General features: G+C 34.6%; 1 non-coding gene across 1 annotated transcript; it reads right to left on the bottom strand.

Annotated features, from left to right (window-relative positions):
- Positions 1-11,721: 11,721 nt before the first annotated feature.
- On the bottom strand, positions 11,722-11,828 carry LOC113848592. Its single transcript, XR_003501856.1, has one exon. It is a non-coding gene; the product is annotated as a small nucleolar RNA R71 (small nucleolar RNA).
- Positions 11,829-12,381: the final 553 nt, after the last annotated feature.

Below are 12,381 nucleotides of genomic sequence, written 5' to 3'. Positions count from 1 at the left end.
ACCTGAGTGGATGCAACTTGAAACATTTTACAATGGAATGACTGCAGCAACAAAAACAATGATAGATGCAGCAGCTGGTGGTTCATTGAGTTCAAAGACTTTGGAAGAAGCCCAACAAATCATAGAAATGATGGCATCTTCGATATATCAGAATATGAATGAAAGACAAGTTTCAAGGAAAGGAGGATATGATGTAAAATCCATAGAAGCCATGTTTGCTCAAAATCAACTTCAGAATCAACAATTTTCTGAACAACTTGCTGTCTTAACTCAACAAATAAGTAACATGCAGACTAGTGTGGTTCAAAATTCACAACTGAGTTGTGATTTCTGTGGTGGCAACTATGTGAATGGAGCTTGTGATCCCACAGTTATAGAACAACCTGATCAAGTCAACTATATGGGCAATTATCAAAGGCCATAACAACCATATCCACCTGGTTTCCAGCTAAATAACAATAGAGAACAACAGTTTTCTAAGTGGAATCCACAGAATTCTACTGCAAGAGGAAATACAGCTACTGCACCGTTCCAAAGTACAGCTCCTCAAGTCCATCAACAATATTTTCAAGGAAGTTCGTCTGCACAATTTCAAAAAAACCAAGGGTATTCAAATTCAAGACCCTTGAGTGAGAAAGTAAATGGAATTGAAGAGACACTACTGCAGTTTATGAAGTGCCAGAAACTAATTTCAAAAATCAAGAAAGTTCTATAAAGAAATTATAAACACAAATTGGGCAGTTGGCTGAGGAACTTGCAAATAGAGATGAAGGAAGGTTCCCTAGTAGCACAATAGTGAATCCAAAGGAGCAATGCCAAGCCATAACCTCTAGAAGTGGAGCAGTGGTTTCCAGCCCAAGAAAGAAAAATGAAGTCATAAATTCAAATGAGGAAAGTGAGCTGAAATAAGAAGATTTTGAAAGTGGGAAATATACTATGTTGAAGAGGGGAGAAGAAGAAGAAGACTACAGAAACAAGCAAGAAAAAAAGGGCAAGAAGCAGAGATTTGAGCAGGCCTACAAACCTATTAATGAAGAGCAGTACAAGAGATTACCTTTTCCAAAAAGAGTACAAGATCCTAGACAAGAAAAGTAGTTTGAAAGGTTCATTGATGTGTTCAAGAGGTTCCAAATTAATATACCATTTGCAGAGGCATTAGAACAAATGCCTTCATATGCAAAGTTTATGAAAGCTCTTGTCTAAGAAGAGGAAACTGGACATGGAAAAATTGGTACCACTCACTGAAGAGTGCAGTGCCAATATGGGAGTATCATTTTTTTTTTTTGAAGTGTAAACTTGACGAGTGCAATCATCACAAAAGTGTGGGAATACTTGGTTGAGCAGAAAGAGTTGGATACAAGACTAAAACTTTGGATGAAATTTCTTAGGGATTGTGAATTTCAACTTTGATATTGTTTTAGTAAAGTAAATGTGATGACAGATATCTTGAGTAGGTGTGTGGTTTAGGCTTTCTCCTTGAAAAATGGTGAATCCATTATAATGGAATGAATTTAAGACTTAAAGCTATCTATCAACTTATTTCTTGGGAAGATAAGTGTGACAAAATTGCTGTGTCTAATTAATTTATGCAAGAGATTAGGACAAAGTGCTGTGAAATTCCAAGTTAAGGTAGATTATGATTTTGTTATGATACAGATCTAGCAATGAGATTAACAAAGTCGTTAATGTCATTTTTAGATGCTAAGGTTGAGCTGATAATATTAGAGATGTTGACTTAAAGAAAAAGGGCCTTGGATGAAAAACTTAGGGGCAACCTAAATTTTTTAGCTTGAGGTGATAAGAATATGTTAGGACCTAAGGCAGGTGTTCTGGTGATTGAGTATGAAAAACGAGATATCAAATTTGATAATACCTATTTCACTTGTCAAGAAAAGTAAGGTCAGAGCGCTTGAGTTTAATTGGGGAATTACAAACTAAAGATTTTGTATCTCATCTGCTGAGAACTATTAGCAATTGTGATGTTGTTTGGGACTTGGTTGATGAGCTGGCTAATCGGGTGCATTCCTTACTAGTTAGCATGGCAAAATCTTTGGAGACAACTTGGTAAATTAAAGTATCAGGGAGATTGTTAAGTTGTGTGGAGAACCTTCTAGCATAATCTCTGATCGAGATTCTCGTTTTGTTTCGCGGTTTAAGGAAATATGGGTACCCATTTGAAGTTGAATGCAACACGCCTCATAGATAGATGAACAATCAAAGTAGATTATTCAAATCTTAGAAGGCTTGTTATGAATTTATGCCCCTTCCATCAGTGAGAAATTGGAGAGATATGTTTCTTTTGAAGAATTCACTTACAGTAACAACTACCATGCAAGCTTAAACATGACTATTTTGGGGTTTTGTATAGCAAGGGATACCGAATAACTGTTTGTTGATTTTAAGATAAAATCCATTGATAATTGGAGCTAAGCCACTTTAGAAAGTCAAAAAGGATTAGTAACTTAAGGGTTAACTTTATTGCCTCTAAGATGTCGTAAGACTTTTCATGTATTGTATCAGGGGGAAACATGTTTCGAATCTATTTTATGTAATTAAGCTAAATATTACGCAGATATGAAATGACTTATTGGCCGAGCTTCTAACCGTACATATTGAAAGCATTAAAGTTGAGAAACTTAGAGCAAACCATTTGACTAGTGAAAGTCATTAGGTATTAGACTATTGACGATGCAATCTAAGAGTTAAAGGATTGGATAAGAGAGCAATACCCTGATTAGTGAATTTTTGAGGACGAAAATTTATTTTCAGGGGAAGAATTGTCAGGCCAGCATATTTATAAACGATATATTCCTATTAATTCATGATACATGTATTTCGACAATATGTAATTCATATGCTGGATTGTGAATGGATAAGTTGAGCAGTTATCGGAGGGAACTTGTGAGTTATAGAGCCGTATGGTAAATCATTGAGTAAGACTAGTATCGAAAGTTTTGATTAGATATTAAACGTTTTACACAAGTATTATTGTTAAATGGTGTTGTATATGCTTATATTATGAGGAAGTTGTATAATTGCTGGATGGGTAACAATGTATTTGCAATGATATATGATGGTATTGTTGAAAGTGGTTGGTAGTGCGGGTTAGGAATTGAGTTTTAGGCATGTTGAACATGTGATAACTTAAGAATTATAGCCAAGTAGTTGTGTTGTTTCATTTTAGAAAGAATTCAGAGTTTGGCATGTTGAGTGTCTCGCTCAAGCGAGACTGAGTCGTGTAGAATGGAACATTCTGGAGTTTTCTCGCTCAGGCATAAGGCAACCACCCTCAAGCGAGAGAAGCTCCCTCAGGCGAGGAGTAAGAGGAAACTGCATGGCTCTTTGGACCTCAGGCGAGAAAGCTGGTCGCTTAAGCGAGATGGAGCATGCTCAAGCGAGATGTTCCTCACTCAAGTGAGAATTGCAAAAATTTGAGAGGTTACACTATCTGGTTTTCTCACCCAGGCAAGGGTGAACTCGCCTAGGCGAGAGAGAAGCACACAAGCGAGAATTACCTCACCAGGCGAGTGCACATGGATCTGTAGGGGTATTTAAAAGGCCTTAGCGCCTGAAACATTCATTTTCTCACCAGATAGTTTCTCTCTTTCGTTTCTCTGATCAATGAATTTTTATACACTTGTGATAGCTTTGTAATAGGCCTAATTAGTTGTGAATTGTGCTTAATTGTATTGTTTTGGCTGAGTTTTATATCATTGGGCTTAATTGTTAAACTTTGCTAATTTTTGGATTTTAGAGCCTTTTGACCTTTGCTTATTGTGTGGGTAATATCTCAGGCTATAGTTATCAGACTTGAGTGATTCCAATTGCATTTGAAAGCTAAGAGATGGGCCTACAACACTCATGGAGATTTAAAGGCTGAATCATAGTATCCAGAAACAGAATTGGACCAAAACTGGGCTGGAAGACGCAATTCACGGATTTTGGAGCTTAGTGCAGTGTTTGGGTCATATCTCGGCCCACAGATGTCCGATTCAACTCATTACAGTGGTATTTGAAAGCTAACATCCATGGATTGAATGGCATATCAATTAAATATCATAACAGATGCGCTTCCTGGGCAAATTTGAAGGAGGAAGTTACAGTTTGTTGCTAGAGGTTTTGAAAAGTCAGATTTGAATAAAAGATGGGGAGTTTTTCTTTTTAAGGCACTTTTTTTGGGACTCATTTTTTTTTTGGAATAGAGATTTTCTTTTTGTGAGCTTCCATCCATGGAGGATTAGTTTCGTTTATCTAGTTCAAGGATCAATGAAATGCAACATTCATGAGAATCGGTTTGTAGATTTTATATTTGAATTCGGCTTTTCTGGTTTCTTGTTTCTCTCCATTCTGATTAATATCATGAATTAAAGGTTTTCATTTGATTTATTTTTGAGAGGCAATTCAATTCATTGTTTTGTTTCAGTTGAAGTGCATGAATTGATTTTCAGAAATTAAGGTTAATTAAGTGGTTCAAAAAGTTAACACGTTCGATTAGATTTTTAGAGGTTTCTAAGTTTAATTGAATTTGTGTTAATCAAACGCATGAAGGTTTTTGTGTGATCGCTTGATTTAATTTGAGGTCTCAGTTGAATCTAGTCTTTAACCACCAAATTTGAATAATATGTATTTTGGGATTCCGGGATTGAATGTTTGCTTATTCCTTCTTGATTCTTGAATTAGGTGTTTTTCCAATTGATTTAACCCTCTCAACTTTGACTCTGTTTTATTGATTCTATATCATCCCCCCTGTCCTACATACTTTCTAAATAGATTAATTCATCTCTGTGATCCTTTGGAAAACGATCCTGGTTGCTTGCCACTTGCTATAATAATTAGGTTTATTTTTGACACGTGTACGACCCCATGCCATTCCATCTGTTCTCTCACTTTCTCTTCATAGAGAAAATCTTCTCAAAGCCAAATTTCTTCCCGATTGAAGTGAGATCTTCTATCTCAACAAGATCTAGGTGAGTTTCTGGAACTTAGTTCTCCGTCTTTACTCTTGTTTCTTGCTTTCTCTTTCTCAAGAGACTTATACATGTTGTTCTGAGTAGATCTAAACCGTTCGAGCTGTATCTTGTACTCAAATCCTTGATCTATCTCTTTGGGAACTCACAAGAAACAAGATCTTGAAACTTGCTCCAGGTAAGGGGAGCTTATCTAAGCTGAGTTATCTGTTTAATAATTACAGAGTCAATTGATAAGTTAGTTCTATTATAGCCGAGAATAAGTCGCTGAATAGTCAGATTCTAGATTAAAATCCAGAGTTGTATAACTGAGTAGATTTCTTAGTTACTTATCTAAGCTATTTTGGTTCCTGAGATAGATAATTTTGTATTAGCTGAGGACTAACTATTGTACAAACAAGTTTTAGGATAAAACCCAAAATATGTATGGTTAAGTATATTTCTCTGTTGTATGATAATGATTTAGAAAGTTGTGATAGAACACGATGTGTTGTAATGCTATGTTGTCCATGCCAAGGATGTTAAATACGCAAAGATACTTAAATAATGTTTTAAGTGACTTAATTTTATTATGTGATAGGTGTTGGAATGTTTAAATAATCTTGCAAAATGCTTAATTTTATTGTGTGTTGTATATCGAAATGTTTAGTTTTGCTGTGATAATATATGTATGGGTGTGCTGTCAATGCTGGATGAAAATGAATACATTGTTGTATAGCTGAAACTGAAATTAGATTTGATTCTGCTGTACCATATTGATTTAGCTGTGCTACACCACATTTATTTTCATCATTTTATAGCTGCATAAATCGCTGAGCTGTGCTTATCTGGATCCAGATACTGGGATGGGTCGCTTCTAAATCGGAACAATTCTGCTGGATTAATTAGGCTATGACACCAGATGGAAATTGAATCGCTGCATTTGCATTAGATGGGCTGAGAATGGGTTAAACAAGGTGCATAAATTGATTGAAGTTGTTATGTTGATTGTTGTGAATTATATGAATTGTACTAATGAATTTGATGTACTCATATTCTGTAATTATGATTTTTATTTATATAAGCCCACCTTTGTGTTTGTTTGTGTTGTTACGTGTATGTTGTCATGATTGTACTGTGGTATGTGAGCAAGAGTGATAGGTGGAGTGTCTAATTTACCTGCTGGAGAGTCTGGCTAAAGAATAGTCTGAGCCAAAGATTTTGGGATTTGTATTTAGTTTTATCAGTGTAGGTTTTAGTGTGAATATAAAGTTTTGATATAATTATTATACAGAAATTTTGTATTAGAAGCTCTACTTGGAGCCACTGTTGTAAATATATATAATACTCTTATGCTATCTTTATGATATGTAAAAGATCTTTAAGGCTTTATTAATGTGTTGATTTTTATGCTAAAGTAAAAAAATTTCTTTAGAAATTGTATTATTGGTAATATATCTGTATTAACTCATAATTCAAACTAAATTGGAAGTAATAAGTCAAAATGTCATTAATCCTTATATATAAAAAAAAAAGTCGTGACAGAAGGGATCCCAACTTCAATTGCAAGAACTGCCTTCATCCTGTACACCAAGGGGAATGAAGTTGCCCTAGTTGATATATGAATAGGGGTACGCTATCTATGTAAGGAGAAGGGAAACATTTTGTGTCAATCTTTATATGTCACTACTATTTTTTGAATAATCATTTTAATATTCTTATTTACTGCTTCAACTACTCCATTCATTTTTGGGTAATATGGCGTAGAGTTATAATGTTGAAGTTTGAGAGTTATTACATAACTCTAACATCATTTTGTGGTTCAAATTGTGTATGAAGTGACTTCAAACCATTTGGCAAAATAATCAATTGCTATTAGAATGAAAAAAAATGTTCATTTGATGCCTTCAATAGGCCCTATGACATCCATTCTCCACATAAAAAATGGCTATGGTGCTGATAAGATATTTAATGTTAATGGAGCGACATTAATATTGTTTGCCTAAGTATGACACTTGTGACATTTCTTCATGTACTTAAAACAATCAATCTCCATAGTTATCCAATAATAACCAGTCTTTAAGATATTTCTTGCTATGGCATGGCCGTTTGCATAGGTTCCAAAAGAACCTTCATGGACTTCTATGATAATCTTCCATGCTTCATTAAAATCTACACATATAAGAAGTATCGTATCATGATTCATTCTGTTGAGTACCTCACTATTTAAAAAGAAACTCATTGCCAATCTCCTCAGAGTTCTTTTGTCATTCTTTGAAGCTCCTAATGATACTCTTTACTTTTGATATATTGTTTGATGTAGTGGTACCACAACTGCCCATTTGGCTTTTCTTTTATTAGATGGCAATATGCTAGCTGATCACGGTGTTATATATTTATAAGTGACATATCTTTTTCATTGCTTAATTTGAACATGGATGTCAGGATGAATAATGCATATGCCAATTGATTAATTTTCTGTGGAATACAATGAAAGGTGATTTTCTCAAATTGTTTTATCAACTCCTACATATAAGTTTGACAAGGGACTAGCTTGACATCTCTAGTTTCCCATTCACCTCGCAAATGATGAATCACCAAGGCTAAGTCACCATACACTTCAAGAGTCTTAACTTTTGATTCTATAGTTGTTTGGATTCCTATAATACATGCTTCAAAATTCTACTACATAATTTTTATAGTCAAAAGATTGTTGTGTTGTGATTAGGATATAACGTTTCTCTGGAGAGATTAATATAGCACAAATTTCATGTCCTCATGCGTTAAAGGCACCATTAAATAGCATGATCCACTTTTCCTTATCTGTTGATTCTCTTTCTACAAATAATGACATTATTTTTCATCTAGAAATTCATAATGCATTGACGGGTAGTCATCCACTAGTTGGTGGGCTAGGTAGTCTACTAGAGCACAACCTTGATTGCCTTTTGAATGACATACATAATATCATATTACGATAAAAGTACTTGTCAACGAGCAATTATCTTTGTAAGGGTAGACTTTTCAAAAATATACTTGATCAGATCCATCTTTGATACTAACCAAGTCATGTGACTGAAAATATATTGTCTTAAGCATTGAGCATCCCAAACCAAAGCAGAAGTTTGCTTCAACAAAGATGAGTTGACTTCATAATTGGTGAACTTTTTACTTAAGTAATAAATGACATGCTCTTTTCTTCCAAAGTGGTTGTGTTGCCCTAATATATAACTCATTCATCTATCGAGTATTGTCAAACACATGATGAGAGGTTTTCTAGGGATTAGTGCAATCAAAATTGGAGGAATTTATAAGTACTACTTGATCTTCTCAAAGGCTTCTTGGCAATCATCATTCCATTTCATTGGTTGATTTTTATGCAACAACTTGAAAATTGGTTCACATGTAACAGTCAATTGGATATGAATAAGGCAATATATTTAAATCTCCTTAACAACCCTCAAAATTCTTTTTCTATGTTAGGCAGTGTCTATTTAAGAATTGCTTGAACTTTATCAGGATCCACTTTTAGTTAATTATGAATCCTAATAACTTGCCAAATTTCACACTGAAGGTGCACTTGGTTGGGTTTAATATCAATTTAAACTTCCTCAACTGTTCAAACAACTTTTCAAATGAACATGTTCCTTTTCGCTTCTAGACTTTACAATCCTATCATCTACATAAACTTCAATCTTCTTATGCATCATATCATGGAACAATCGTTGCTATTTGGTACATTGCTCTGACATCTTTTAACCAAAAAGGTATGACCTTGCAGTAAAATGTATCTTAAGGTATGATGAACATGTTTTTTTTTTCCTATCTTCTTTGACCATTTTGATATGATTATATTTTGGGAAACCATCCACAAAGTAGAAGAATGAGTGTTTAGTAATTTTGTATACTAGCATGTCAATCTGGAGAAATGGAAAATCATCTTTAGGACTGGCTTTATTTAAATCCCGATAGTCAACACATTCATATCTTTCCATATTTAATAAAAATTGGCACAATATTTGTAACCTATTAAGGGTATTTTGTAATAAATCAACAACAAATTGTTTTTCACCTCTTCTATAATTTTTAAAGACATTTTAGGCTTTATCTGTCTCAATTGTTGCTTAATTAGAGGATATTCCGACCTTAGTAGCAACTTATGTTCCATGATATTTGCATCAAGGTTTGGCATGTCTTGGTATGCGATGAATCCATATTTTGACTGATATTTTAGCATAATCCTAACACAAATGATAAGAAAAATGTATAAAGGAAGCAGAAAAACTTAGAAAAAGAGAAGGAATTGAATTTTGTTTACATATGTAGTTATTTTAGCAATTGTAAAATTTTTGCTTAGGAATTAAGTTTTTAATCTTGTTTTTGTAGGAATAAATTGAGCAAGGATCATATTCATGGAGGTTTGATGACAAGGAAGAGGAAAGAAGCAAGTCTGGACTCCAAAAACTCAAGAATAAGAAATTGCAGACTAGAAGTGATCACTATTGTCAGTGAAAGTGATCACTTCAGAGCTCAAAGAAGAAGTGAAGCCTGGGCGTTACCACTTTTATCATTAAAAGTGATAGTTCCAGAGAGGCAAAATATCAGGAAAGCTCTGCGTAACCACTATTGTCATCAAAAGTGATCGTTCCAGAGAGTCTTCAACTTGGCGAGCTGCGCGTAGTCACTTTTATCAGAAAAAGTGATAACGCGCAACTACCTTGGCTCTACGTTGTCACTTTTATCATCAAGAGTGATAGTTCCAGAGAGCTCTCAATATCAGAAAAATGCGCGTGGCCACTATTTCTGGGAAAAGTGTTAACGCGCAACCAAAAACTCTCTGCGTAACTACTATTTCTCATAAAAGTGATAACGTGAAGATCTGGGAAATTTTATAAATACCAGAAGCGATCCGGAAAAGAGGGATTCTGTTCATTTTCAGTTTTTTTAGTTAGTTTCTGGTTAGAGGAAGTGAGAGAAAGGAGTGGAGATTCAGATCTTGGAGCTTCACGAAGAGGAATTGGAGTGGAGCAAGCTTCCATGGCGTTTCTGAGTTTCTTCTTCTCTTCTTCTCTTTCTTTTTCTTCTTCTGCTGCCATGGCTGCGTAATTCGTTCATAGTTAGGGATTGTAGATCTGAAATGAACATATTGAATTGATTTGGATCTGGATTTCAAGCTTTGGAATAGATTGAGTGATTGATTCTGAACTTCACGTGTGAATTGAATGGAAATTTGATTAACTAAATTCAGAGGAACCTTTGTCAATGGAAATTGAATTTGTTCTTCAGATCTGAAGCAATCACCGAGATTTTAGTTTTCTTAGGGATAGGGAACTTTGATCTTGCAATCTTTTGGTTTCTTACACTTAAAGCAACATTGAATTGAATTAGATCTAAGGAATTAGAATGGTTTAATTGAATGTTAGGTTCACTGAGTTAAGGAATTAACCTCTGAATAGTATAATGTGAAACTGATTGTCATTCTTTCCAATTGCTTGTTAATTCAGAACTTTATTGATTAAACATTGGAGTTTTGGTGAAGCAATTCCCTAGCTATGGTTTCTCCCTCTGTTATCACATAACTGTGTGTTCATTGTTTTATTTTCTGCAAGTTCATTTTACTTTTAATTGTTCCAGTTTGCTGTTATTAGATGTTACCACTCTCCTTACAATTTTGAAAAAGCTTAAATGGTTATAATTCTATGAAGTGATACTTGAATCTAAATTCCCTGTGGAGATGATATTTGGATCTTAAATTTACTCATCACTTGCTGCAATCCTAGTGCACTTGCTAGTGTAGATTGCTAACAACAAGTTTTTGGCGCCGTTGCCGGGGAATTTTGCATTTCAATATCATTAGTAGTAGAAAAGTACTAGATTGAGCATTTAATTTGTTGCTTTGCTTTCAAATTGCTTTCTGCATAATTTTACTGCACCTTGTGTAATATTCTGCATAATATTTCTGTCTGCTGCATAGAATTTTTACATCTTTGTTATCTGCATAATTTCAGTTTTCATTGTTCTTCATAGTTATAATTGTCATTCTGTATATTTGTACATGATTTTACAATTCTGCAACTGCTAGATTTAAGTTTTTATATGCTTTTACTGATAGATTTTGCATGAATTCTGTTATACATTTCTGAGTATCAATTGTAGTCTAATTCTGTTTCAAACTGATTTGTATATGCGTGGTAAAAACAAGAATAAATCAATTCTGGTCTTTGATCCTGACATAGACATAACTTTGAGAAGATTGAGAAAAGAGTCTAGAGCAGAAAAAGCCATAGGGAGTGATAGTGAGTTAGAAGCTGTCCATTCTCCAGAATCTCAGAGTAATCCTAGAGTGAAAAGAACATCTACACCCTTAAGACAACCAAATCCAACAATAGAAATGGCAGAACAGAACAGATTTAGAACATTAGGGGACTATGCTATTCCTAACATGCAAGGTTTTAACTCTTCTATAATTAGGCCAACTATTCAAGCCAACCATTTTGAGATTAAACCTGCCCTACTACATTTAGTCCAACAGGATCAGTTTGCTGGGGGAAATTCTGATGATCCTAACCTGCATATTTCAAATTTTCTGCAGCTATGTGACACCATAAGAATGAATGGAGTTAGTGAAGAAGCTATCAGATTAAGACTATTTCCTTTTTCCTTGAGAGATAGAGCAAAATGTTGGTTACAAGCTCAACCACAAGGAAGCATCACAACCTGGACAGAACTTGTGAATAAGTTTTTAACTAAGTACTTCCCTCCATCCAAAGCTACTAAGTTGAGAGGAGAAATTACATCCTTTGTGCAGCAAGAAGGAGAATCATTGTATGAAGCATGGGAAAGATACAAAGAACTGCTTAGAAGGTGTCCACATCATTGTATTCCAGATTGGATGCAATTAGAGACTTTTTATAATGGGATGAATGCAGTACAAGAACAATGGTTGATGCTGCTGCTGGAGGTTCATTAAATACAAAGTCCTTGGAAGAAGCTCAAAGGATTATTGACATGATGGCATCTTCAATGTATCAGAATTCAAACTCAAGGAACCAAGGAAGAAACTCTGGTCATGAAGCTAAAGTTCTGGAAACTTTTCTTGCACAAAATCAGCTACAAAATCAAATGTTTTCAGAACAATTAGCTGCCTTAACACAACAAATCAACAATCTGCAAACAGGGAGTATGCCTACCAGTCAGCTAAGTTGTGACTTTTGTGGAGGAAACCATGCAAATGGTGCATGTGAGGCATCCACAAGTGAACCACAAGAGCAAGTGAATTATATGAATAATTTTCAGAGACCACAGCCATCATATCCCCCTGGATTTCAATTTTCGAATAATAGAACTCAGCAGTATTCTAATTGGAATAATCAATATTCTGCTGCAAAGAATTCTAATTCAAATTTTCCTTTTTCTAATGCAGGTCCAACAACAC

This window comes from Abrus precatorius, unplaced genomic scaffold, assembly GCF_003935025.1.
Source record: "Abrus precatorius isolate BTA unplaced genomic scaffold, Abrus_2018 Scaffold8, whole genome shotgun sequence".
NCBI classification, from domain to species: Eukaryota; Viridiplantae; Streptophyta; class Magnoliopsida; order Fabales; family Fabaceae; genus Abrus; species Abrus precatorius.
Note: the sequence above shows the minus strand (reverse complement) of the source record. Positions and strands in the feature narration are given on the sequence as shown.